Source organism: Strix uralensis, chromosome 34 (genome assembly GCF_047716275.1).
Source record: "Strix uralensis isolate ZFMK-TIS-50842 chromosome 34, bStrUra1, whole genome shotgun sequence".
NCBI classification, from domain to species: Eukaryota; Metazoa; Chordata; class Aves; order Strigiformes; family Strigidae; genus Strix; species Strix uralensis.
In genome coordinates this window covers 2,221,548-2,248,331 of record NC_134005.1, presented here as the reverse complement: position 1 = coordinate 2,248,331, position 26,784 = coordinate 2,221,548, and the positions used below count along the sequence as shown (strand labels likewise).

The following is a 26,784-nucleotide window of genomic DNA, read 5'->3' as shown; positions in this document are numbered from 1 at the left end:
CAGACACTGCTTGTCCCGGCTCCGCAGCCTCCTGTGCCCTCTCGTGTGGGGGACACGCAGCAGCTGCAGAGCAAGCTTGGGGAAGGGGACTTGGCAGCCCACAGCTGGCCTGAATGGAGAATCCATCCAATTTAAGGGTATTTTTTAAGCTTCTGTGTTTTTCTCCAGACCTACAAGATCAACATGTGAAGAGCTATTTTTAATCATGGTTGGGGTTTTACTTATATTTTCGCTAAAATTATCAAGGCCAAAAAATTTGGGCATTTGTCTTCTTTAGGGACGATGTTTGCAGCAGCAGGAATTGCTGCTTACAGTACACCTCGTAAAGACCAGAGCTAATGAGCACTTCTTAGCTGCTATTGAAGACCCTTCTTGCTTTTTTGGCTCACTGTCAGGTGCACGGCATGAGCTGGGATTTCACAGGAGGGGTGTGTGTGTAGGTGAATGCATGTGTCCATGCGAGAGAGAAATCTCAGGCCCTCTCCTGTCAAGGCTGTCGACACTTTGCACGTGTAATGGCAGAGCTGCCTTGGCACTGTTTTTTGTGCTCTGAACAGTGAGTGTCTGCACTTTGGGGTATTCACTTAGAGCACTGTTGAAGAGCAGATCATCTGGAGTTGATATAAATAACAAACCAAGCCCTTCCAAGGGCACAAAATATGCTGGCAGCCTCTTCTGCAAGGACATAATTCTCCCCATCTGTGGTTTTGTTTACAAGAGGATTCTAAATGTATCTCTCATCTCCTGATGATGATTAGGAATAAGCCTACTCCTGCATCATAGGGTTAGAAGACAATGGACTCCTGAAACTGGTTTTTCTTAGAGTACACTGGGTGCAGTGTTGCTCCCTGACTTTAGTTACGTGTTCAATAATAATGAATGCTATTACTGAAATCATGTGAGGAAGAGTTGTATCTGTAGAGCTCCCTGCTATAGTTGTCCCCTTCTGTGGTAGGATATAGGTCTGGCTGCTGGGAGGAAATGTGAGACAGTTGTTATGGATTAGAGTTATCCTGAAAGCCCTGTGTTTACTCTTCTCTGCCACAGGTTCAGCAGCATTACGACAAGAGAACCCTGTGAGAAATTACGTAGTCTTTTTCCAGGTCTTTCTGTAGATTTCATTAGAATAGATTTTTGGAAATTTGGAGGTAGGATCAACAAAAACCACATTTCTCACCATCAGGAAGAGGTAAAGCAAATACTTCCCAGACACTTGATTTGTTACCAGAATTGTAGTCCTGCTTTTGATGTGCGTTTTCAGGAAGAGAAGTTGCCCTTGGGGGTGTTGGTCTCAAGCCTACCTGTTGAAGTTGTTTGATTTGCAGATGTCATTTGCGTGTGGACTGGATGAATAAAGCGGCATACAGACAAAAGCTTTTCAGGCAAAGAGGCTGTGCAGGTAGTGCACACTTACTCCGTGTATATTTAAGGTCTGCGTTGTAATTGCAGACTAAAAATAACGACCATTTCTCCCCCAGCAGTACTGCTGCTTGGTCAGTAACGGTGCAGACCTGTGCCTTTTCCCTGGCTCAGATACAAACGTCACTTAGCGGCATGTTCAGCAGGGACTGGCACCAGGATCTCTCCCAGCACATAAAACATGCAGACAGATCCCAGGGCTTGATGACGTCTCTGTTAGGGCGCAGCGATCACAGGGTTTGTGTCAGCTCACTGTACGTGTTCTGCATGAGTGGTGTTCCACGTGCTTCCTCAGTGGGTTGTCGTCTCTGACAGTGGGAAATCCAGAGCAGGTGAGATTTAGCTCTACTCTCTGAAGCACAGGATGGAGAAGAGGAAGGCCCTAGAGACTAGAAAAAGTTTCTTTGGAAACTACTGTTCCAATGCTGCAACTCATGCAAGAGAGAGTGCAAGTATTTGAGGAGAAATACCCAAATAAGCAAGGAGGAAGAAAGAGAATGCAAGCACCTGGCACAGAGTAAATTAGAGAGAGAATCTGGAAAAGAAAAGGCAAGCATGTTTGAAAAACTCCAGTTCTGTTTTAACCCATAACTAAAGTGAGTATTTGAAATTTTCTTTAATAAAAGGAATTGGTTTCTGAAATACAGCTTTAGGGAACTGGATAGGAAACTGTTTTTCCCTTTCTTGATCTAAATTGCATGATTATCAGAGATGAACTTCTCAAAGCAGTGTCAGATTTGAATGCACTCTTCTATTTGTGAGCCACTTCACAGCAATTACTCTTGATGTGTGCTGGTGCCACTTGGCAGGAAAGCAGACTTCACTCCCTTTACCTGTGTTCTGTGGCTATAACGCAGCAATCCATACCTCAGCTAGTGTCTAGACCACCCCTGCGTTTGGTGAAGGGGCACTTTGAAGGTGCCATTTGTCTCATCTATTTTAGAAGTCTGCCTTCAAAGGCAGTTGCTCACACCTGAGGAGCGCATGTCTCTCCATGGACGACCAGGGGAGTCTCAAAGATGAGCTCCAGCATTCATATGGAACATGTTTATGTTGAGGTGAGAGGAATCCTACTTCATTTCAGCAGTGAGGCGCAGTCTTAGGAATCTCCCTGTTCTGTCGCTTGAACTGCGTTGTTCTTTTCTCATTTCAAAAGCTCTTACTTTTTGATTTTTTTCTTCCGTTTCGAAACCCTGGCTTGCAAGTTGTGATGCTCAGCCAGGCCCAAAAGCATGACAGCGAGTGAGGAGGTTGTGTACCTAAAAAGCCTTCTGCTTCGTTTGTGGCTCGGTCCTTTGAGATTGCTTTGTAGACCTCAAACACAGCTGCTGAGAGTGGAAGTTCATATGAACCAGAAATTTCTGAGCAGAGCCCTTTTTTAACTTTTAAAAGCCTATTTTATGCTCTTGGCATGTAAATTTGCCTAAAATTGACATATACAGGACATACAACTCAGGAAACCCTTTGTTTTCCATAGGGAATAAACATTTGTAGTGACTAGTTAAGGAGCAGTTTTCTCAAGGAGTTATTTCTTTAGGATGCTGATAATATGTCAGTCAAGTTACATAGTGCTTGGATGAAAAAAGCCTTTTTTGTGAATTCAACATGCCATTTGGGGCCAAATGTAAGCTTCAAGTGTGGCTGTTCTGAGCTTGAGCCAACTGTGTGTGTTGTCGGAAATGAACACGGTCTGTGTGCAAGTCAGTTCAAAAGGAACTGAAGTCTGATAGATGTGGTGCTGGCAGTTAGTTTTTCAGAGTGCTTTCTGATTCAAACACCTGATTTCCTTCTTGCTTTGCCCCGGACGGTGGTTTTGCTCTATGCAAATTATGTCTATTTGTAAACCATTTCACAGTCTCTGTGCTGAGGTGCAAACAGCTATGCTGAGGCCAAGGGGAGAGCAATCTCTCTTGGAAGCTCCTTCCTTCAGTGCACTGCTTTTAAACCTCAAGGACCTTCACGCACCAGAAGGACAGACCTGGAACAAAATGGCCAAGCTAGGAATGTCACACTCTTTTCACTTTTTCAGGTGTTGAGCTCTCACCTTGACACCTCACAAAGAGGGTTAGATTTAAGGAGGTTACAGTGCAATACTCTCTGGACATCTCTTGGAAGGTACCACGTAGTGACTATCAAAAGCTAAAGAGCACAAGAACATCAGTCCCTCAAGAAAACCTTTGCCAGGATTGCTGTGAATGGGCAAGACAGATGGAATTTCATACTCTGGGAACCAGATCATTCTGAGTAGAAGAGGATAGGAGGAGTATTGCACGTGGTAGTGCAGTGTGAGAAGTAATTTTGTACTACTTTCAAGGGATCTTAATCATCAGGTTTTGTCACTTACTACTATTCTGTTCTGCCATTTGGAGTGGAAGAACAGAGGCATTATGCTATCTTAGTACAAAAAGACTCAGCATTAAACCCTAGAAAAATCAGTATGTTGCTACCGTGCATTTCAAAGGTTGGAGTGCGGAAAGAGAAAAGACTTTCCTCGTAGCAGAGGAAGAGGAGTCAGCTGGATCTGTAGATTCTTTAGAGAGAGAAAGAGAAGCAAACTAGTGGTATTGAAACAGATCGTTTTTGGCTTACATAAATTTATTTTGTTGTATAATGGATCAAATAGAAGGTGACCCAGCTGAAAAAGCAGCAGCAACTAGAATTGGTATTGAACGAAAGGAGCTTTCAGAAGAGAAGCCCTGTAAAGGAAAGTTCTGTGCTAACGGCTAAAATGGACTCCTGATAGAGAAAACAGTTGGCCTTTGCTTTGTTTGCCTGCAACAGAGGCTGAGAGAGTGTGGCTGATGCTGTGAGTGTGTCTGTGCCCACACCTGCATGACAGCACATCGCCGTGTGGGTGAGGGGGGGGTGCCTACGTAGTGCCTGCACACGTGGAGTTGTACAGCAGATTTCAATGGAGGCGTTTTCAAATGGCAGTACAAATGTTTCAGGTATGAAAAAAGGTAAATCAGTTCAGCCAAGCAGAAGCGTATTTAGTTTTCAAATGCTGTGGTTTGACTTTGTTTTTTAAATGACCTTTCTTCTCGTATTGTTCTTCAAAACATTTTATTGAAATAATAGGTGAAGTGCTGTATAGGTGTTTTTCTCTTGTGTTTACAAAGGGACAGATGTGGTCATCGCTATTATTTATTTGTATATTACTGAGGTGTGCCGAAGGTTGTGAACCAAAGTATAATTAAAGCTGCAGAAGATGCTGAAGTGGCTATTGTGGGGTAGCCAGAAGCCATTTATGTCCTTATCGATTTTTTTCTTTCAGTTTTGAATTGTAGCAAGTTGAGGGGTTTGTTATGGTGTTATGTAAACTGAATGTGTCACCTTTTTTTTTTTTTTTTTTTTTTCCATTCTGCATGCAGTGCAAGTTATTTCTAGGACTGTTCTTAAACATAATTATCCAAGTGCTGGCTAATCCTTGCAGTAGTTCTGTAGAGCAGGAAAGATGTCCCTTGTCCAAATCCCAGTGCCTTCCATAAGGTGAATAGTCTTCCTTTCCCAGTTTCTGGTCTAGACTTTAAATTACACATCTGCCCCCAGGATGCTTTCCCAGATACTTATGTCAAAAAACTAACCAGAGGTTCTCCATCATGTGAGTGCGTGTATAGTGCCTGTACCATGCTGTGGACGTGCACAGGTGCCTCGCAGCCTCCCTTGTCTGAATTGTTTCACAATATTACCATCCCAACAGCCTGTCTTGAGATTTTCAGAATGCATGTTACAATTACTTTCAATCAGTTCTAGCAGTCTCAAGTGATTGAGTCAAAATGGAAGTGGAAGGGACCCGCACACGCTTAAGCTACATAAATTGATGTGAAGGATGAGGCTACTGTGCGAGCAGTGCTGGTAATAAAGTTAGTGGTCAAACGTATTTTTTCTAGCTGCTCTTTTCTGGAGCTCCGAGGCCTCCTCACACCCTCTAAGAAGTGACTGTGTGCTTGTTAAAGCTGATCCCTGAGGTACTGTAGGTCGGCCTTGAGAGGCACTGGCAGAGCTTTGTGTAAAGCATCTCACCTACTCTTTCCACGGTGTGTGCTGCTGTTTCCAGAGAGCCATTTTCAGAGCAGAGTGCAGACACTACCCATGATATTTCAGTGTGTTGCTCTTCGTTGCATGTCAAGGACAAAGAGCCCTCCTTGGCTGTCAGGCCTTCCTTTACTTTCCCTTTGTCTCTGGTGTCTCGGTGTAGCCCTTCAGGACTTGGGTCTGAGAGGAGGTGGTGAGGGTCTGTGTGTGACCGGTGCTGTGCCAGTATCTGCTGCCACAGATGGACACTGGGAAGTAAGAGTATTTGGTATGACGAGCCCATTTCAGAATCTGCCTGATCGTCAGAGGCTGTAAGGATGATTTGTTTTTCATAATCAAGCAAATTAAAACTCAGCTTTTATGTAAAATGAGTAATGCTTTGGATTTCTCTGAACTGATGTGGACACAAGTGCACCGATGTGTGTCTTGGCCTTCTTGTGTTCTCACCTATTAGCTGGTTATAGGACAGATAATTAAGGTAGTAAGATAAGTGTGACTGAGGTGTTGTACTTGGAGAGAGCCCTTTCTGCCAAGGACCAGCCATACTCCGTGAGCTGTGGGTGTGTGTCTGGTGTGCAGGGGCTGATCCCCTTGTTCTTCAGTGGGAACAGAAGTGTTGAGCACCTGTGCAGGCTGCTCCCCAGAGGAGAGGGGCTGGCGTCCTCAAGATGAGCAGTTTGGGATTTTTGCCTTCAGACAGGCAAGTTCAGAGGAGAGAGGGGTGAGACCCTGCTTTCTAGTGCATTACAGACACTCCAGCCTCATCCTTCTGTGGCTGTCAGTTAGGATGAATTCCAGTGCAGACTGGTGGAAGAAAGAGAAAGGACTTGGCTTTTCCAAGCGCAGTAGTTCCATGGCTTTGCAGAAATCCACATATCATTGCTGCCTCTGGAAACCCTACCTGGATTTTCATCCTCCTTCCTCCACAGGTGTCCATATTGAGATAAGCTTTGTTCCCAGACCATAATAATAAATGTGGTGTCCAGAATGCACAGAGCCTGCATTGTCCAGTGCAGCAGAAAGCAGGTAATTGCCTCTCTCAGCAGGTTGGGTGCAGACCAGCTTCACTGCTGGGATGAAGTGCGGCAGCCCTTGCTGTGAGCTGCTGGCGCTGCACCTGCATCTGCCGCTGCTGCAGTTGTACCTCAGCACACTTCTGTTCTGGATGGAGCCGTCAGGATTCATCACGTAGTCAGTCCCTATTCTCCAGAGAAACTCTTTAACGTACTTGTAAGATACCGTGTTTCATGGGATAGTGTCTGAGTATCACTTTGGGTTGAAAAAGCTCTTCTCTGGAAAGCTGTTGTTTTCTCCTGGAGGAAGCTGAAGAAGCTTTTTTGGGAACATTTATTCTTCACTTTCCATACACTGCCTTTCTTAATTACATAAAGAAGAGACACATTAACTGAAAGGCAGCATGTGTATTTAGCTCTACTCAGCATAGATCTCTGCTATTTTAACTTAGGGAAGTGCATCTACTTATCTGTATTGAATAACCCGATACGATGGTTCAGAGAAGACAGCCTCTGCTTTTGTCACTACAGCTGCATGTTTTGCTTTCTTCCCTCTTTCTCTCTCCCTGTCAAAGTTCTTGGCAGGAAAACCTCTCCCCTGCCACTGAGGAAGGCTCTTGAAATGCAAATAGAAAAAGCTAGCAAGAAACCCTGGAGAGAAAAATGGGCAGCAGGCACTGGGCACACGCACAGCTGGGCACGTGACTGCTAATCCCGCGGTGATAGAAAGGAAAGGTGTGTACCGGAGCTGCTTCCTCTCCTTCGGAGCATCAGTCCAGTTCCCTTCCCAACAGGAATGGGTGTCCTGTTGGAAAGAGAGAACTCCCAAAGATCTGAGTCACTGCTGTTAAACAAAAACAAAGGGCCCAGGTGAAATCCTGTTTTCCCTGGTGGTTAGTCTCCTGCCTGGAGGACTGGGAGGTGTGGGCTTGTGTAACACAAGTTACAAAGGCCCCAGCCCTGTTAGCGCAGCCTGCGTGTGGTTGTGTCTGCGATGTCTGGGAATGGCTGCAGAGCAGAGCATTTGAAAGATGCTGTGACAGCATCTTGTGCTCGGGTAGCATGAGTGGGAGACCCGTCAGATCGAGTGTAATGGAGGGGACATCATTCATTCTTCATCCTGTATGATCTTTCCTAAAGCTTGTGATGCCTTAGCCAAAAGATGAAATGCTATTGTTTGCTAATCTAACTGTTCCCATCAGATATAACCAAGAAATCTGGGTTAATGCCCCTTATTAGATAAACAGCAATCTTCCCAGACAGCAGGGTGCCTACTTTGGAAACTGTAAGCAGATTTACTTTCCCCGTAACTTCTCCGGGGGTATAATTATTTCTGATTTCCCCATCCCTGCTGCTGTTTCCATTAGCTTTTTGAGAATGGCTTTAGGCAGAACGATAGGAATGTATCTTATATTGCCATAAGTTTCTTCTCCTAAAATCCACGTGAAAAAGCTCTGTGGTTTAATTGGGTTTGTGCTATCAGGTAGTGGTGCTGCTTTATCTTCGTATATGGTTAAGCTTGCACTGCTGAAGCTATACGAAGGATGCATATTGTCTGTCAGAGTATGAAGTTTTACAAAATAGCATACCCTAAGCATCCCTCTGGGTTGTGGACAGCTTTAGCAGAGGTGATGGTGTTATGAGAGGATTGTGCTGCCAAGTCAGAGGAGAGCAAATTAGGACTTTGAAGTGAATCCTTACTGAAGTTGCAGGCCCACAGTGGACGTAAGGGAGTCTTTAAACGTCAGGCTGTGTTTCAGCTGTTGTTCTTCAAACAAAAATCTGGTGAAAACATTTTCCTGTAGATATCAGTGATACATTCTTACTGATGCTAGTGGGGTCACTTTCACTTTATTTATTTTAGTGACAACCTGAAAAACTAGTGACAAGCAGGAGGGAGTTTATTCTCTGCTACACAGCATAAGGTAACCTGTTGGAGTGGGTTGCTTGCCACAAAAGCATATTGCTGGGAGGCAAGTCCCTCGACCTGATGGCTCTGCAGCCTGAAAAATGGAACAAGCTCTGGGATTCTGTAAGTGCAGTTAGAGAGTGTAAAGGAGCTTGCGTGGTAACAGCTTCATCACAGTTTATTGTGATAGACAAAGACATGGTAAAAGAGGGCACCACTGACAGAATACAGATGAGGAACTTCAGCTGTTCATGTCAGGGATGCTGAACAGTGGGCTTGGAGGGGAGTGTAAATGGAAACAAACAGGGAAGATGGATTTCATTCAGCTTGACAGGCTGTATTTTATCTATCAGATTTGTAATGATGCTGTTGCTGCTCTTCCACATAAGAAAGCTGACCTGAAAAGCCAGGGGTACCTAGCGACCTGCTATCTTCAGGCTAGACGTTTTCAGAAAGCAAAAGGTCTTGAATCAAACCTGCAAATGGAGGATTTAAATCAAGTAAGCAAACAGATTGTTAGGCAGAATCACTTGCAGAGGAATACTCTGTGAGAAATTAGCCATTGCTGAAAATGAATGAGTGTAACTGGCTAGTTTGTATGTGACCGTTAGAGAAAATAACACAGCTTTTGATTCTAAGGGGATGAGAGAATTCTGTGTCTGCCCTGAGAATTTAATAGCATAGATCCTAAAAGGAGGAGGTAGTAATCTGTAAAATAGGGGCATACTAGTGTCATAGTTTAAGCCCAGAGGGCAACTGAGCACCAACCACACAGCCACTCACTCACTCCTTCCCCCTCAGGGATGGGGAGAAGTAAATAAAAAAAAAAGGCTTGGGAATCGAGACAAGAACAGGCAGGGATGACTCACCCATTATGGTCATGTGCAAAAGACAGACTTGTTAGGGGGAGAAAAAGAACAACAATTTAATTTAAACACCACACCAACAACACTTAATCTAACAGTCAAACAGAGTAGGACAGTGAGAAGTATAACCACATCTTAAAAACACCTTCCCCCCACCTCTTCCTAATTCCCAGGCTCAGCTTTGCTCACGATTTCTCTACCTTCTCCCCCACAGCAGCGCAGGGGGCAGGAAATGGGGGTTGTGGTCAGTTCATCACCCCTTGTTTCTGCCACTCCTTCCTCCTCAGGGGGAGGACTCCTCACGCTCTTGCCCTGCTCCAGCGTGGGCTCTCTCTCACGAGGAACAGTCCTCCACAAAGTTTCTCCAACATGAGTCCTTCCCACGGGCTGCAGCTCTTCCCAAACTGCTCCAGCGTGGGTCCCCGCCATGGGCTGCCGCCCTCCCAGCAACTGACTGCCCCAGCACGGGCTGCCCTCAGAGTCCTGCCCTTCTCCGGGCACAGCCCCCTGCTCTGGCGTGGGGTCCTCCACGGGCTGCAGGTGGCATCTGCTCCACCGGTGACCTCCATGGGTGCAGGGCACAGCCGGCCCTCTCCCCACGGGCTGCAGGGGTCTCTGCACCGGCACACTTCCCCGTCCTCCTCCTTTCTTCCACTGACCTCAGTGTTTGCAGAGGTGTCTCCCTCACAACTCTTCTCCAGTTCCCCTTCTTAAACACGTTATGGCAGAGGTGCAGCCACCGTCGCTAATTGGCTCAGCTTTGGCCAGAGGTGGGTCCGACTTGGAGCTGGGGGAGCTGCGAGAAGCTTCACACAGAGGCCACCTCTGTAGCCCCCTCCTGTGCTACCAAGACCCTGCCACACAAACCCAACACAACTAGCATAGCCTAATGCTAAACTGAACAGAGCGGTGGGTTCTACCTAAGCAAGAAAGGCACAAGTGTGTCGTTACACTACTGCAGCAGGAGCAGGACAGAAGTGAACTTGAGTCGCAGCCACCATTTCTCCTTTGCTTGCCCTTTGTCCGCACGTAGAAGTAACTTCCCCATCATTGCACAATCACTGCCCAGGGTACCTGGGGCAACAAGGAGTTGGGGGGGGGGACACCCGACTTCACTCATTGCAGCAAGATACAGGGAAGTGCTCCCTGCTGTAGGTGCTCACAGTGGGACCAAGCAGAGGGAGGTGAGCAGGCTCCTCTGCCTGTGCTGCTCAGCCAAGAACAGCCTAACCCTGAGAGAAGTGAAATATCACTGCAGTGTCAAAGCTACCATGACATTTGACCTTGAGCCTCAACTGTGATGCAAAAGAAATGTGACTGGAGTGGCTTGGGAGCAGTAGTTGGCTGTCACCGATGCAGGTGTACTGGCCCGCTTGGGAGCTGCAGCCTGAAAGAACTGTGAATTTGGAAAGTATTATGGGAAGTTCTCACAGGCTGGAACTGAAGCTGCAAGTTTTGACCAAGCATGCTTAAAGAAAGAAGATGATCAGACAAACTCCCGTGTGCCTCATGATTGATGAGATGAAGTGGTGAACAGAAAGGCCATTCAGCAGGAAAAAAACCACATGGAGAGCTATTTTTCCTGTTTCTCCATAAAAAAGGCCATCTGCGTGTAGCAGAAGGTCACTTAGCTAAACAGAGGGAGAAGAAATTTGCCTCCATCCATAGGAAACTGGAGAAATAATAGGAAAAAATTGTGAAGCAGAACTATGTCACTCCAGAGGCTGATACAGAAGGGCACTGTCTGCCCACTGCCACAGAAACAGGGTGGCTCTCGTCTTACCAGGAGGTTGTCCGGCCCTGTTTTCCTGGGATATCTCTTGCTTCCCATGGCTGATTAATCTCAAAAGGAAAAATAGTTATTAGTAATTTTCAGAGATTCCATTTCCTTTTCTCAGTTTTGTGTGGCTCCCCGTCTGTCATTATCCTCAGTAGTAGCCTTAGACTTTTCTAGAAATGCTTTTTCTGCACTTTTGTGTTCTTCAGCCTGGGCAGGGGGAGGTGGCATTGGTCAGAATTTCTGTTGTGGACCACCTCGTCCATGGTCAAAGCTCTTCAAGGACAGAGGAGAAGATGGTGTGCCACAACAAAATACTATTTTTGGTAGACAAGATGGTAGACAAAGGATGGGAAATCTGTGTGTTATTCTTCCTGTTTTGTTGGTCAGGAGCTATTGTTAGTGGGGTTAAATTTGCTGAGAATTGACTGCAGGTGCTCTCATTTCACATGCAGATTGGTGACTGCAGGGCCATTCTTCCTAGGTTCCCCTCAGATCTGCCTTAGCCAGAAAAAGAAAGCCCCCAAAACGATCACATTCTTCAGAGAAGTATCTTCATTTTGTCACCAAAATAGGGAATAAACCTCTTAACAGCAACGTAGCATTAGGAAGCAGGCCTTCTCTTTATTACAGCACTGGGTGCACGGGGATCGCTCCACCTAACGTGTTTACAATAAAATAAAAGTTCATCCTTTAATACTTTAAAGACATGAATATTCATACATTTTCCAAGAAGTCTCCACCTCTCTGCCTATCTACTACATTTACATAATGTTGGCATTGCAAAGCTACACCACGCGTGCGCGGGGGTCTCACGTGGTCCTCGATGGTCGTTCGGGGAGTCACCCCCGTGCTCCTTTTTCCCTTTTACGGTCATGAGCCTTTTGAGGACAATTTCTTCTCCTTGGATGTGTCCCAACTCTGTTGTCTGGCCAAGTTGTTCTTCTCCGCCTTGTTTGAGCAGTTCTGCCAGGATGTGTCTCTTCTCAAGGTTAGGATTTCTTCTCTGTGCACTTTAATCACTCAGGCCTCGTTAACTACAAAGTTAAACATTGTTTGGTAAAAGAATTTCTCGACAATTTCACCCCACCAGCAGGAAGCTTTGTCACTGTAGGATGGGGAAGAACATGATGGGATATCATAAAATTAGCTGCCTCAAAAAAAAACCAAACCCCAAACTGAAAAACAAAATGTGGAAAATATGGTACAAAGTTCTCAGGGTGCCTCCCACATGGACTGTTAGCACTAGGTTCATTCTGAGCACCAATTTATTGATTTTGAATTTACTGTGAGCAAGCCAACAGCTGAGGTGCAGATCCTGCATGGTTTGCACATAGATCCCCTTTGACTTCACTTATGATTAACTTGCTTTAAATTCTCAGTGAGAGAGAACAGAAAAACTTCATCTTTCCTGATGGCAGAAGTGGCTGTTGGTGGTGCTGCCTTTGAGTATGAATCTCTCAGTCTTCGTATTCATCTTGCTGTTCTATGCTATGAAGTATGAAGCCAGTGAGTGCACTTCTCATATTTTTTTGAGGTAATTCAGATGTTGAGTGGGATATTTATGGGCTGAAGGACTCGATGTTACTCTTGTGAGACTTCACAGCAGTGAGCTGTAACAGAAGCACTCCTCCAGCTCTCCTCCCCCGGCTTCTGAAAGTATTCATACTAGGTGAAAACAAGCTGTTTCCTTTCTCACTGATGTAGAAATACAGAGAAATGCTTGCACTCTCTCAAATCAGAGCATATCCCCAACAATATTACCTGCATTAATGGTATTATACATACCCTGAAGTGGATAGTACCCAGCAGAAATGGAGCTGCTTGAGAAGTAGACACAAGAAGTCCCGAGCAGCCACCTGGAAAAAGCCGTGTCAGTCCCTTTGGAAGGACATAAAGGGCTGGACTTTCCTGCACCAGGATTGTCTGTAGGTGGGATTTGGCAGTTAGCTGAGGAGCTGGCACAGTTGGCAGATCTTGTGCTCTGACCAGTCTGGTGCTACTCTGAAAAGGGTCTTTAGCATTACTGGTCATTGATAGGGAGCAAATGTTGTCCTTTGGAGCACTGGCAAATATCAAAACACAGCCCTAATGTAGGAGTAAAACAAGAAAAAAGAATTTGGACTGCTGCTAGCTCAGCTGCTTAGGGAAACTTTTGGCTAGCTTACACAAATTCTTGGTCTGTGTGTGTGTCTTTAGGTAAGGATTGTGTCAAAGTTTCCCTGACACCAGGAATGTGAAGCGCCCCAGCCCAGAAGGCTTAGGTTTGGTTAGGTGGTTTTGTTTTCTGGATTAGGGAGGGCACGGCTACTCAGTTGATTAAGCTGGTGAGCTATACTGTATTTACAGCGTGTCTATTGGAGCAGAATGAAGTTTCTGGGATTTTCTTCCCCCCCCTGTTTGTAGGCATTTCTGGAGAAAAGGTACTACTCTCATTTCCTCTGTGGTAATCCCCCTCCCATAATTTTTACAAGCTTAATCCTGTGGTTTTCAGGGAATTTCGAGAGAACCCAGTTTGGATTCTACTGAAGTGAGTGGCGGAGCTCCAGCCTGCTCTGTGAGAGAGCTGAGACAGATCCTCTAGCTTCTGTAGAAATCCCCAAACACACAATTCTTTTTACCGCTTGTACTTTCTTGCTTAACAATTTAAAATGAGTTAACTCGTGGTGTGAAGTAGGCTCTTAGCACTGTGGTAGCCTCACTGGCAAATCGCAAGATGTTCTGCAACCATAGTCCCCCCAGAGCTGAGTGAATCTGGTTTTCACCTCTTAGCACTGATAACAACTCCGAAGCCTCAGTTCGGTGTGAGAAGTTTTCATGTGAACAGGGCCGTGCACCAGCAGACCATGTACATGACTGGCTCAGGCAAAACCACGCCTGGTTTGATGCCAAACACTCACCTGCTGCTGGTTTTTTTCATCCCTTTGCTGTATTTTCCTGTTGTATGTCTGCCACGCACCCGGGCCATAATGACCCCGAGGTCTCCCCTCACAGCAGTGAACCTTTCTGCTGTCGGCTGCAGCCCTGGCCTGGGGAGTGGTGCTTCGCTGGCCTGGGGAAAGCCCCCCCCTCCAGAGCCCCCGTGGGATGTGCCTCGGTGGCCTGGCAGGGTCCTCCTAGCCCTGGAAGTGTCTTGTCACGCTAATTTGGGGCCAGATCCTCTGGGAGTTGCTGGGGGGCTGATGTAGCCCTTTATGGCCTTGCAGTTGTTGTTCACAGAATCGCAGAATCGTCTCGGTTGGAAAAGACCTTGAAGATCATCCAGTCCAACCACCAACCATATTGTGAGTTTATTGACCTGGCTGGGAGCTTCCGAGTGAGGAGAGCTAATGTACAGTAAATAACCAGCAAACGGGCCAAAGCTAAAACTCTGAAGGACAGAGCTTCCTGAATTCGTTGCTAGTTCAGGAATGATGGTACTTAATGACACGGTCAGAAGGAGCTGCAGGCTCTTGAGTGCTTTAAAAATTATTCAAAGTCAGGATGGGCTTTTAACTCCTCGGATTTTGGTAACACCATTTAAATTAATGTCTAGCATAGGTCATTCTGTCTGAAAGGTCTCTGCAAATTTTGGCTTGGAGACCTGGAGCATAATGGGTCCTTAAGGGATAAAAGGAGCACGGGGTCTTTCTGACAAGCTGTATTTATAATACCCCCTGGGTGAGTGCTGAGTAAAAGATACTGTGTGGCAGCAAGCGGCTCTGAAGTGGAAGTACTGGCATAGCTGGTGTCTGGTTTGTGGTTTTCCACAGCATCAGACTGTTCCAGCCTCTTGTCAGTAAACTTGCGTGTACCGACTGTATCGGTCAGTTTTATCATTAGCCGAGGGTTAGTCGTGGGCACTGGATATTTACAGAGCCAAGTAAATACGTCACAAAAGGAGACATCAAGCATAACTCCTAATGGGTGTGCATTTGAGATGTGCTTTTTCACTAAACCTCGTTCTAACAGGGTTTCAGAGCACGCTGCATTCGGCACATGGAAGTGACTGAGAAGGTGCACGAAGTGGAGCGGTCGTGTTTGAGGAGAAGGTGGCATTTTGAGTGCTGGTTTGTTCCATTCCAGGAAAAGGTCCCAGGGGACCTCTGAGTCTCAGCCTGGATCTCTGTAGGAACTTGTAAGACCCCAAGGCACTCTTGGCATCTAAGTTTTAAGATGACCTCCGCTATAGACAGCGCCATCACGTGATGTTGAGGAAACATTTGAAATGCTGCAAAAGGCAGGGACAGCCCGGTTTGTATTGGAATCGCAGCCAAGGAGATGTTCAGCTCCCGAGTCACTCTCCATGCAGTAGATTGTATTCTGTCAAAAATTCCTCTGGGCCTCAGGATTTCAGCATATCCCCAAAGACTTGGTACATGCCAGAGATCTCTGGCCTCTGTGGAAGCATTTCTTCTGGGTCCATCTCCAGCAATACTAGCTACCCACCAGGGCTGTGCAGTTGGCACCATGTAACGTCCTGTCACTCCTTGGTTGTTTGGAAGTGCAGCATTGCAGGAGCTTTCCGCCAGCCTCGCTCACAGATGTGGTTCAAGGCCTTCCCTTGAGTAATGTTTTGATATTACCAATGACCTTGCAGTGATCTTAATTCAAACTAGATCAAATACAGATTAAAAGTATTTAATTAAAGTGTAGAAAGCCTACTGGAAAAAAAAGCAAAGAAATAAAGGCACGTTTTATCTGCTGATACCAGGATAACACCTACAAACTGTCCCTCCTGTATTTGGCTGTTGTGTTGCAGGTGCTTTCTGGTCCTACAGCCCTGGAAGCCGATGGCCTGGCTGTAGTCTAGTTAGATTTCTCAGAGAAGACTGTTTCCTGGTGCAGCATGTTTGCTTTGTAGTCCTTCTGCCTTTCAGAAGTTTTCCAGAGGTTCCATTCACATTCAGTCCGTTTTCAGCAGACCTTGTTCACTCCTGACAGCTGATGACTGTGATACCTCCTGGCAAATCTAGATAGTTCACTGGAATGTCATCTATCACTTTCTGTCTGTATTAAGCACTTTCTGACTCCACAAGGGGTTAAACTCTCTGTTTTACCCCCCACACCTACTCTCAGGAATATACAAACAGTGCGTGTATCCCTTGAACTGATCATCATGTCTCTATCAATATTGATATCATCTGTAAGACTAAATGCCAGAAACAAGAATGAATTAATGCAGCTCATTTCTGAGACTTGGATGTGATCAAACATGATAATGATCAAGCTTCCACCTGATTGACAGCTTGGGCAAGCACCCCCTTGCAGTCTGGCTTGGATGGCCGTTCTTTTAAATGCAGGAGTCTGTGCCCCCTCTACCTGTGGCACGTTGCCGTGTCCCGGGGTAGGACACACAGCGCTGGGTCCATGTTGGTTGGCTTGTGTTGCAGATTCTGGGTACGAGCGGTGGGAACTACGTAACTGTTTTCTGTCTGTACTTACGATCAGGAGTATTGGTTATAGTAAGATTGGCTTGGTGAGTCCCTGTATTCAGTTTTTAACTTAAATTTGCCAAAAACAATCACTTGATTGCAAAACAAACCCTCTAGTGTTTTGTACATTAAAAAACATCAAACAACAGACCCAAGCAAGAAACAGACCAATCCAACCCAAGGCTTATTCACCACCATCTCTCAGCAGAGGGGTAGATGTGTGAGGGAGAGCTGAGCTTTCATGTATAAACTTGGAAAAAGAAGCATAGCCAGCAGAGTACACAAGACTGTAATTTCCACTTAGAAACACGTAAAGGGGGGTAGGAACACTGTTAAAATACTGCTGTTGCATTTCTTAGGAACTTTGTGTAGGCTTTATTTCTGGGTTTGAATCATGTGAACTCCCAGTAGTTGAGCTTTGCTTTGCGTTTGGATGAAACCAAACCTTTCGAAACAGAACTCAGATTAAACTGCTCTTTTTCATCCTTTTTGTGGCTTGATTATATGAAGTTAACATATTTCCCATGGTTTCTAGCCAAAAACATTAATCTAAGGTTTATCTGAAACTCAGTAAAAGTTCATGTGGAATTGGGCTCAGGTTTTGAGGTGATTTCACTGAATCTGGACTGAATATCAGGGTTACAGCAGAACCACAGCACGCAGTGGAAAACACCTGTTTGGTTAAGTTCCCTGTCTGCCTCCCCGATATTTAACTTGACAATTTAACTAACATTTCTGTGCTTGGAAATAATAGTGAAATATTATTATGGCACCATCTGTTATCACCCTTTGAGCAAAGAGAAGCAAAGGGCAAACCAAAATCTTGTTCCACGAGAACATAAAGCAGTTGCTGTTTTTTTTCCTTCCCTGTGTTCTCTGGTGCTATGCTGTTTTCTGACTATAGGGGAAAGTTTCTGCAACCTAAAATGCACTTTGGTTCTATATTTTGAATATTAGGTGTTCAATACTATTCAGCTTTGAGTGTTGGATACTACTGGGCTGGAATGAATGGGATAGGCCGTCTTTGCTGTGAGTCGTCTCAAGGAAGCTTGGCATTGCAGGATCTGACCAGGCAAAAGGAGCCATTGCCCGGGAACGATTGTGTCAGGATCAGTCCCGCTAGGTGCTGGATGTTCTGGCCTCCATCCATCAAAGCACTCCAGGAATACACAAAATACCCAAGAGATCTCATTACAGACAGAAACCGTACTTCTAGGTTAGAAGGATATCCTTGGCTGGATTGAAGCTTGAATGCTGAATGACTTGGAGGACAAAACATTGATTCGTTTTATTTACGTGCACAGAGAAAAGGCAGAACAACTGCAAGTCCAGTTGAATAAGGGTGGAATAAGGACTTTTTTAAATGGAATTTTTAGAGGCACTTGGATACTTAATGCTGCAGCTCAGTGCCAAAAAGGCCCTTGAGCAGTGAGCTGAAGTGTTGAAGACTCATTTTTCCCTGCTCAGAGAGGAAGAATGAGTCAATCGAAGCGCTCATCTCCACTGTGCTCCTTCTCTGCCTGATTCCATTGCTTTGGCTCTGGTGCTCATCTGATCCTCTTGTGAGCTGGTTCACCCTGGCTGGTCTATCTGCTTTTCCTTTAAAAAAAAGTTTTAAAAAATGGACAGAGGAGTGCTAGATACAGAGTGAAAAGGAGGAGGGAGACCCTTCTGGGTCAGTAAATATTGTCAGCATGCATTTAACATACTTGATGTAAAGGTCTGAATTAAATATTTATAGGTCAGTGCTGTCTCTTGGCTGAAACCAAATGAAATTGGAATTAATTGCTTTAGGATGAGAAAAGGTTTGAGGAGACTGACCTGCCTATAGCAGTCTTCTCAGGATCTTTACCTTTAATCCAAGGATGCTTACTGTGGTCACGTTACTTTTCACTTCACATGAAACCCCTGAGAGCAAAATTTGCCTTTAGTTCACTGCCAGTTGCGTGTTTCTGCTAAGGTATTACTGCTGGGGAAAAAGAGTTTCTGGGGTCATACAGTTGAAAGTTTCCCCTGAGTGCAAATAAACAGAACATATCTGTCACCTACCTGTTGGTAACAGCTTTGCATCCTCCAGAATGACAGCGTGTGCAGTGGAGTTGCGTGTGGAGACTTTTTGGCTGTGTGTTTCTTCCTCAGAATAAACTGATGATACGAAAGGCTTCTCAAATCACAGCTGCTTCCCAGTGGGAATGAACTGAGCAGTTTCTTGTGCCAGAGCTTATGGTTTTGAGGGGAAAATCCTGCTCCTGCTGCAGTTATGTGCCCTGTATGCAGTGGGAATTTAACAAAAGTGCTTTAACTAGACTGGTACGCTCAGAGAAAAGTAAATCTGTGCTTTGAACCAATTCCATTCACTCCATCCTCTGCCAGTGCAGTCTGTGCTGCTAAAACTTCTCTTCTGACAGTGTAACTGTGCCTAAATAGGGGTTTCTCTCTACTGAGTGGGGGTGTCACCACCACACAGCTTTGGTAATTTAGCTGTATGGCAGAGATGTGTAGAGTAGCCAGCTGTACCAGGATGCTGGTCAGACATTGGGGAGATGTAAATGGCAGTTTGCAGCTTACTGGATATCAGGGAGAACATGCCCAGAACAAATTGTCCCCACATCCGTGCCACCGTTTTAAGTACGAATGTGCTTTCATGGCTGCCTTAAATTAGTCTGGATGTAGCTCTGGAGCTCTCAGTGGCTCTGCCAGCTTAAGTGGCTTCAGGCTGGTTGTTCATCCTCAGCTGTGGCAGTACAACTGTTCGTGAGACAAAAGGGTGAAAAGGCTCGGGCGGCTGACCCAGAAGTTTTCCTGTCAGTTCTCTTCCATGTCCGAGCCGTGTTCCCACAGCAGCTTCCCAGACAAGCTGTACTGGTACAACTGCAGCCCAGGGATGAGCTGGGAGTGAGCTGTTGGGGGCAGAAAGTCTTCAAGCTGGTGCTTACACTGAGAGAAGTGGCCACAGCAGCAAGGCTTTTGGCTCTTTTCATGAGCTTCAAGACAGGTTTTTTTCTCTGTACCTGCTGCATGTGCATAAATACAAGGCTGCTTGTTATATTGTTTACAGCATTTCTGTGCTGACCACCGCTGAGCTCATCCGAATGAGTGCAGATTCACTGTCATTTGTGAGAGTGCACGATCAAACAGCCACAGTAAATGTGATACCAACTGTCAGGAAGATTTAATCATCATATGAAGTGAAACATCTCCCACTAATGACACAGCCTAATCACAGGATGCTGTTTGGCATGCGTCACTGTCAAATGCTTTAATAGTGTTAGTCCAAAGGTATTTCAGAGATTACAAGATGCTTGTGATTAAAATTAGTACAATTACACTAAAGGAATGGGATTTGTGTAGTTGCCCAAAGACACTTTTTGAAAAATAGAACTAAATTCCTGTATAAAGGATGAAACAACGCTAAGACAAGGTTCATTTGAAAGCGTATGTCAGTGTTGGTCCCAGTGACCCATGTGTTTTCTCCGTCAGTTTGCTTCTCTTGTATGTTGTCAAAGAAAATCCTTCCCTTTGAAATACAGACTTCAAAACATAAAAATAGCATGCCTGCCAAGAAGACAGAGAATTTTTATTGGTGAAAACAACCAGAGAAGGATATGGAGCAGAGATGTGCATTTTTTTCCCACTCTAGTATTAAGAATGTGTTTATTTGTTTGTAGACTGAGTAAAACCATCTGTTTGGGTTAATGCCTAAACTCAAGTGACACGTTAATTTAGGATTGAACGTATTGCACTGATCTTCTAAGGAGGACCACTAAGCATTGGCTCTGTTGTGTAAGCCTGATGCTTGGTATAAGCGATGCAGGCCTTGTTAACGACTGTAGCCTTGAAGAGGAGCTAAAAGATTGGTAAGAGGGGAACATCCTGTCCCAGAAGGCATCAGAGGCTGGATGATTGCCTGAGAAGCGTGAAGTCAGCAAAAATCAGCAGTAACTGGGGAAAGGTAAAGGCAGCAGGGGGAGACCACCACCACCAACTCAATTTAAGACCAAGAAGATGTGCCCCCCCCCCCCCCCCCCTTCGAGTTTGCACAGAGTAATTAAAAGACACTGTAACTTTAAATTGTGATGAGGTCTGTTGTTAACCAATAAGGGACAAAGTGTTAAGAAACTAACCAATGGTGATTACAGTAAATGTGTATTGGTGAAGTTTGAAGTGTATAAGTACACTGAAGTTCCTTTGTGCGGTGTGCTGGCTCTGTGGAATTAGCACCCAGCACCCCTCTGTGCAAACCTGGAATAAATAAATATCTTGGCTCTGTGTAAGATCGGCTTGTTGCACACTGGGTACCGAACCCTGTTGGAGGGACAACATGTTGTTTTTTCTGGACAAAAGCAGAAAAAACTTCAATACTTTCCCCAACATCTGTAAATGCTTCTGAAACTTGGCAAGTTAATGGGGTCTGGACTGATTCAGACTAAGGCCACAGAGTTTAAGGGGCAGCATGATTCTGGGTGAACTCCTGCCTAGCTGATACTCTCCTGCCCAAATCCTGGGGGTGTTACCAGGTAGGAACCCCTGTCAGGTGGCAGCAGTGGATTGATCTTTGTAAACCTCACCCACCTGAGGTCAGGCAAGAAGTCTTGTCTTTTCATCAGCGCTAACTTCTCACTGTGTGTTCATTCCAACCACAACAGTAACAATAGTCAGGGGTAGAGAGGAACCATCTTCCTTCTAGTGCTGCTGAAAAGATGTTTGGGGGAGATGTCAAGGGTGCAGTCTCCTCAAGAGCAAGCAGCCTGGCAGAATGGAGGAGAGGAGCTGCTGCTGCTGCAGGAATGAGGACAGGGCGGCTTGAGACTGTCAGATGGAGCTGTTCTCACAGAAGAGCTCTGCAGAGCTTACTGCTCCCCTTGTACCTCTATCTGTAGAGGGTAATCTGTAGGGCTGGCAAGCTCTGACATGGAAGGGGTAGCAAAGCAGCCTATACATTTTTATTCAGTTCAGCTAAAGGCAAGAGTTTCAATGTCAAATAGTTGAGGGGATAAGAGAGAAAAACGGATTCTGGTCCTCTGGGATTCCACTTAAAAAGACGAGATACACAGCTCCTGGCCTCAATTCTTTGACTCAGTGTTGAGGCAGTGCAGGCTCTGTTGACTTCAATTTGAATTTCCTGGTAAATGGTATTTTTCTTGAAATCTTAGCTCCTGGAATCATAAACTTACATGAGAATCTTAGTTTACATTTTTGTTTTGTTTTTCTGGAGCAGCAAAGGCATTAAAAGTCTCCAAACTATTAGCTAGAAAACCTCAAAACTAGAGGTGACTAGATGACTAGGTGACTAGATGTATATTAAAAAAAAAGTAAGGAAAAGAAATAGTTTTGGGGTTTTTTTATCAGGCTCCAGCTTCTGCTTCTTGTGAATCTTCCTTAATCTTTTTGACTGATAGAAATGTTGTTTTAATTCTAGTTTTCTTGTACTGTGGAACATTTTGGCTGGTTTAGCTCTCTTTCTCTAAGGCGGTTGGCATTGTTGTTTCACAGTTAGTTTGTCATAAGTTTCAGCCTGTGTTGCTTTTGTATTTCTCAGAATCTGCTTTTCTTTTCAGTTCCTCTTCCTCCAAGTTTTGTTTTAACTCATTGAGGATTCCTCAGGACACAATCTTGCTTGCAGAAATAATTAGGAAATCAGCTGAAAGACTTCCCTCCCCAAACCATTTTGGGGAGTGCAGGATTATTAGTTCTTTCATAGGAGATTCTGAGGGCCAAGCATGTTTGTGTGGCCAGGGATAGATGGCAGGGGCATGGGCTGGGAAGTTGAGATGCAGGGCAGGGTTGCATGTAGTCATGTTTTGATTTATGAATAATCTTGCTTAATACTTTGCATTTTGGTAATTCTCATGCAGGGATAGTAATCAGAGCCTTTTCACTGACTTCCACAAAGTTATGCAAATTTATTCTAGCTGAAGACTTGACTCAACAGCTGGAAATCAAAATTCAGCTTATTTAGCTAGGAGATCAACTGCTGAGGTAGCTCTTGTACTGTCATCTGTTGCATCAGCTATTTGTTTTTTGGTGTTTGTTACTGTTCGTTGGTAGTTGGGGGGAGTTTGGTTTGGTTTTTTTATTTTTTACTTCACTATGAGTTCTCAAAAAGATTTCATTCAAGTTACCTCTGACATAAAGTTCAGTTCTCAAATGATGATAGTGGAGTGGGACCTGTTTTGGGATGGACTGCATGCTCCTGAGGACCTTTGCAGTCCAATTGTGTATGAAATTCATGGCACCTTCTTTGGTTAAAAATCCTGTTGGTTCATATCTCTCATGACATTTTGTAATTGCGCCTTTCTCAGGATAGCAGATGTCTTCAGTGTCCTGTGGCTTGTATGTCTGTGTGTGCTGTCCCTGAAGAAGCTTCTGCCTTGTGGATTAGGGGAAAAGGGATAATGCATTCTAATTCTCAAATTCTGGATTTAGAGCATAAAGTAAAGCAACCTGGAGGTTGCTCTTATTAGAGCCACTGACTCTGACAAGTGAATATTCTCAATACGTGCAGCGTAGGGGCACAGCTGGATAGAAGGTGATTCTCTGTTCAGCGCGTTGTTAACTAGGCAGAGCTGAATTGAGACTTTACTCCACCGTTTGTGATCCACTTCAGTGGCTTTGGGGAGCTGCTCCTGCCTTGCATACTAACATCATGAAGTTACAAGGGGAGACCAAAGTGTGTTAGTTGGGTAGCATATAGCCTCACCTCTGTTTCTTAAGCCAGGGCAGTTATTTAGCGGGGAGAAGGCCTTCGGAGTGTTCTGTTGCTGATATGGGAGGCACCTGCAGAAATTCAAGATTATGAGCAACCTATTGCGAGGGTTATCATCAGTGTGACCTCATCAGAGGGACTTTTTTAATACCTCAGGTTAAGGATCCAATAAGACAAGCAAGGGTTTTCTTCCCCTAGGAAGACACACAATTACTTCATTCCATGGCAGCGGCCCATCAGTGGAATGAGCAGGGCGCTCCGGATCCATCAAGTATTCCAGTAGTAATCCAGAGCCTTTTATTAGTGTTTTGCCTAACACAGGGGAAAATCATCACTTTAGTGTCTTATAAAATGAAAACTAAGTGCTGTTTGAATACTTAGAAAGCTGCTGTAGTAAAAATACAGAACAAATTAGCAAACAGAAGTTTGATGGCTGAAGCAACACGTCAGGTACCATTTAGGTTTTGTCTTTGCTACAGGACAGAATTGCCTGTGACATGAGGGATACCTAAGTGTAGCCTGGCATCCAATTTTAGAAACTTCTAGCTGCTGAGCTAAATTAAGGCAGCCCACAAGCCACATGGAAGTCTTAATTTTTCACCTAGTTTAGACCCCAAATGACACCACTTTTCTTGACAGCTCTCCTGTAAGAATGAATGTTTCTACTGTGTCACGAGTGTGGATGGTGCTAAATATTGCCAGCCTGGAAAAACCCTCGCTGCTTCTGGAATGTCTTGTAGTGCTTCAGATTTCTGCAGGTAGAGCTCTTGTTACTGTTATTAATTGGAACCTTATTTTCTGCATTTCTTTGCATCGTGGTTCATGACACGATGGTGCTCAGAACGGTATGAACATAGTTCTTGCCCTGGGGAACTTATGATCTGAATCAATGCAGAATAAACTGATCCACCAGTCAGTACCAGCTACAGCCGTCTGTGCACATCAGGGCACACCAGTGGCCTGAGCACTTCTGAATTTCCTTTACTCGTCACTGCAAAGAAGAGTTTTGAGGTGGGTTTGAAGAAGAGTAATACATTAGTTCTGAAGGAGTTCAGAAGGAGCTTTTCCCATGCCTGAATTACAGCTCAGGAAAGAACCTGTCTGCGTGTGTTAATAAAGGCAAAAGGAAAAGATGGAGGTGAGCTGGGTGTCAGGGCCTGACACTCACCTGGAGAAACGGAGGGGCACCAAGGTGGATTTCTTCAATGAAAAGGATTTTTGTCTGTTTAGACGTAAATCATTTCAATGGTTTATCATTTCCCTTTGCATATTATCAGTAATGAAATTTCAATAAATAATACAGAAATATTACTTCCTCTGCCTTACTTACCTGAGGGAAAAGTATAGGGAAAGAGGATCATAGAGGTTGGCATTTCAGCTCTCTCCCATGATCCAGGAACTTCCTTTACTTTCATTCAGTAGGTTGGGGAAAGGAGGTATGTTGAGGTGAAGATGAAGCAAGCTCCTCTTTGCTTTGTATCTCTAAAAGCACACTGGCTTTAAAAAAGAGAAAATCTCACATTTGTTGCTGTAACAGAAATACTGAGAGGGTGTGTGGTGGTGGTGGGTGTCAAAATAGTCCATGTTCTTCAATAATAAGTCATCTAACCCAAAACACCCATTCTAAATCCAGGAAGAAAAACCATTTTGTCTTTCAGCCACTTAAATAATTTTCAGTGAGAAGTTTAGTCTGTATGAGACAACAAAGAAGGACGCAAGCACAGTCTGCTCTCAGGGTGCTGTTAGCACGTAGTGGACCAGTTTAGCAGCTGTTCTACTCGATGGCACAGGCAACAGAGTCTTGAAACCATCATTTGTGATGCAAACCCAAGTTGCAGTTTAGTTAGAAGCACTGAGCGTGGGTATATTCGGTGGGTGTGGTGTTGGTCGTGCACGGTTCTGTGTAGAGATCCTGAGTGCTGGATGAAACACGTGCGGTTGACAAGTAAAGGAGCAGCTTTCAAATCTTCAGCCTTGAGAACTTCAGAGTGGGGTCTTCCTGAAATGCCAGACAGACTCCTTCCCGATTCCCTATCCGCACCACTAGTTACAGGGTTCTGCGTGCCCAGTCTGTGTCAGGGCACGGCTCCTGTGCCCTAGCTGAGTTCTTCACGGTGATGTAAATACACATTCAAAACCTATCTGCTAAGTGTTTTGCCAAGTTTTCTTTGTGGAAGAAAATGAATGTAAAAAACTACTTAGAGTTTGTTAGCAAACCTGCACTGGTGTATAATCTCCCTTCAGCCATGGGAGTCTTAGCAAACTCCACTGCAAGGCATGTATTCCATTGATCCCTCTCCCCCCCAGCCTCATTACTGCCATTTGTATCATTTGACTAGAATAATAACGTGAAACGGATTTTTTTTCCAATAGATACTAGTAATTAGATAAAGCTTTTCCTTTGCTGTCAGAGTTTGTCCAAAATACCAGCTTTCAAAAACCAAATATTCTTTCGGAGAAGAAGAAATTTCTTCTGTTTAAACTGTGTTTGGGGAATTTCAGTTGAGGAGGAGAATGGGCAAAATGGTTGCCTTTGTAATAAGGTTTTGTTTTTTCCTGGTTACTGCCGATGTTATCCTTCGACTTGTGGCTGCATAGTCTATTTATTATTGCATTTGGTCTGCGCACAATTCTTTCCAGCTTTATAGAGGCCTGGTCAACAATTGGTGCTGATGGAAGTTCTCTATGAACATATGTATATCAACTTCCCTGCCAAAGTAATTCTCAGAGTTACTACACCATAACAAGGCTGTGCTGCCTGCACTGGGGTGGGAATGCCTGGGTGTATTGTCAGTTTGCAGGGTGGGATGCTGAACGCTGGGTTATCCCTCGCTGCAGCTCACAGAGGAATGGGTTGCACTTCACTGCTTTCAGAGTCATCAGGTAACTTGACCAAAAGGGGCAGGAACTTGCACTAGGAAGAACTCAGCCTTCCCCCCACAGATACTCTGCACCCACGCTGTGATCTCATGCAGATTTCAGGTCAGTGGTGGGTTGCATCCCACCTACTGCTGTTGCAGTGTTTCAAGAATGTGTTGGGATAACTTAGAAGATACCCAGCGTGTCAAAGTCTTTGTTCCCTCTCACAAGCCTGCACTGGAAGTCTTTAGTATGGGCATTACTGCAGCTCTTCAGCACTCCACATAGGTATGTTCCCTTTGTGAAAAGGTCTCATTGTCTCTGAGAAACTCTTTTATTTGCCAGATGCCTCATAGCAAAGAATTATTCTCCATTTATGAAATGTGACTGTTTTCCACGCTCTGAAGATGCATATCAGAGCACACCTATGCAAATGGATTCCCTTCAGAAACTTGATCCTGAGCTCTCTGAAACAAGTATAAATAAAAAAGGAGGGCCTCTCAGATTCAGGATTTGAGCAGCAAGACCCGCTCATGGTTAGCATTCCTGCGCTCAGTTCAGCTTTTGGGACTCCAAGGAGTTTTCAAACCTGTTTTTCCACAAACGCCGCATACAGCTAGACTTGGCTGTTATTTCTAAGTTCTGGTCTCCAGAATCTCCTGATCATGGGGGCTGATGTAAAGCTCCTTACCTTTTGTCCACAGGCATTATTGTGGAATAACAAGTGGAGAACTCTGCAGGCTGTCTTACTTGGTGGTACAGTTCCCTCACACATGCATGGGTGTG

The 26,784-nt window shown here is 44.8% G+C and overlaps 1 protein-coding gene across 1 annotated transcript in view; it reads left to right on the top strand.

Moving 5' to 3' along the window:
• The first annotated feature begins 1,747 nt into the window (after positions 1–1,747).
• The window catches only part of LOC141936847 (ras-GEF domain-containing family member 1B-like), a 72,462-nt gene continuing 47,425 nt past the window's right edge, over positions 1,748–26,784 (top strand). Inside the window, exon 1 of the mRNA XM_074854183.1 lies at positions 1,748–2,015. The gene's annotated coding sequence lies outside the window, so the exon portion shown is untranslated. The remainder of the gene's footprint in view (positions 2,016–26,784) is intronic.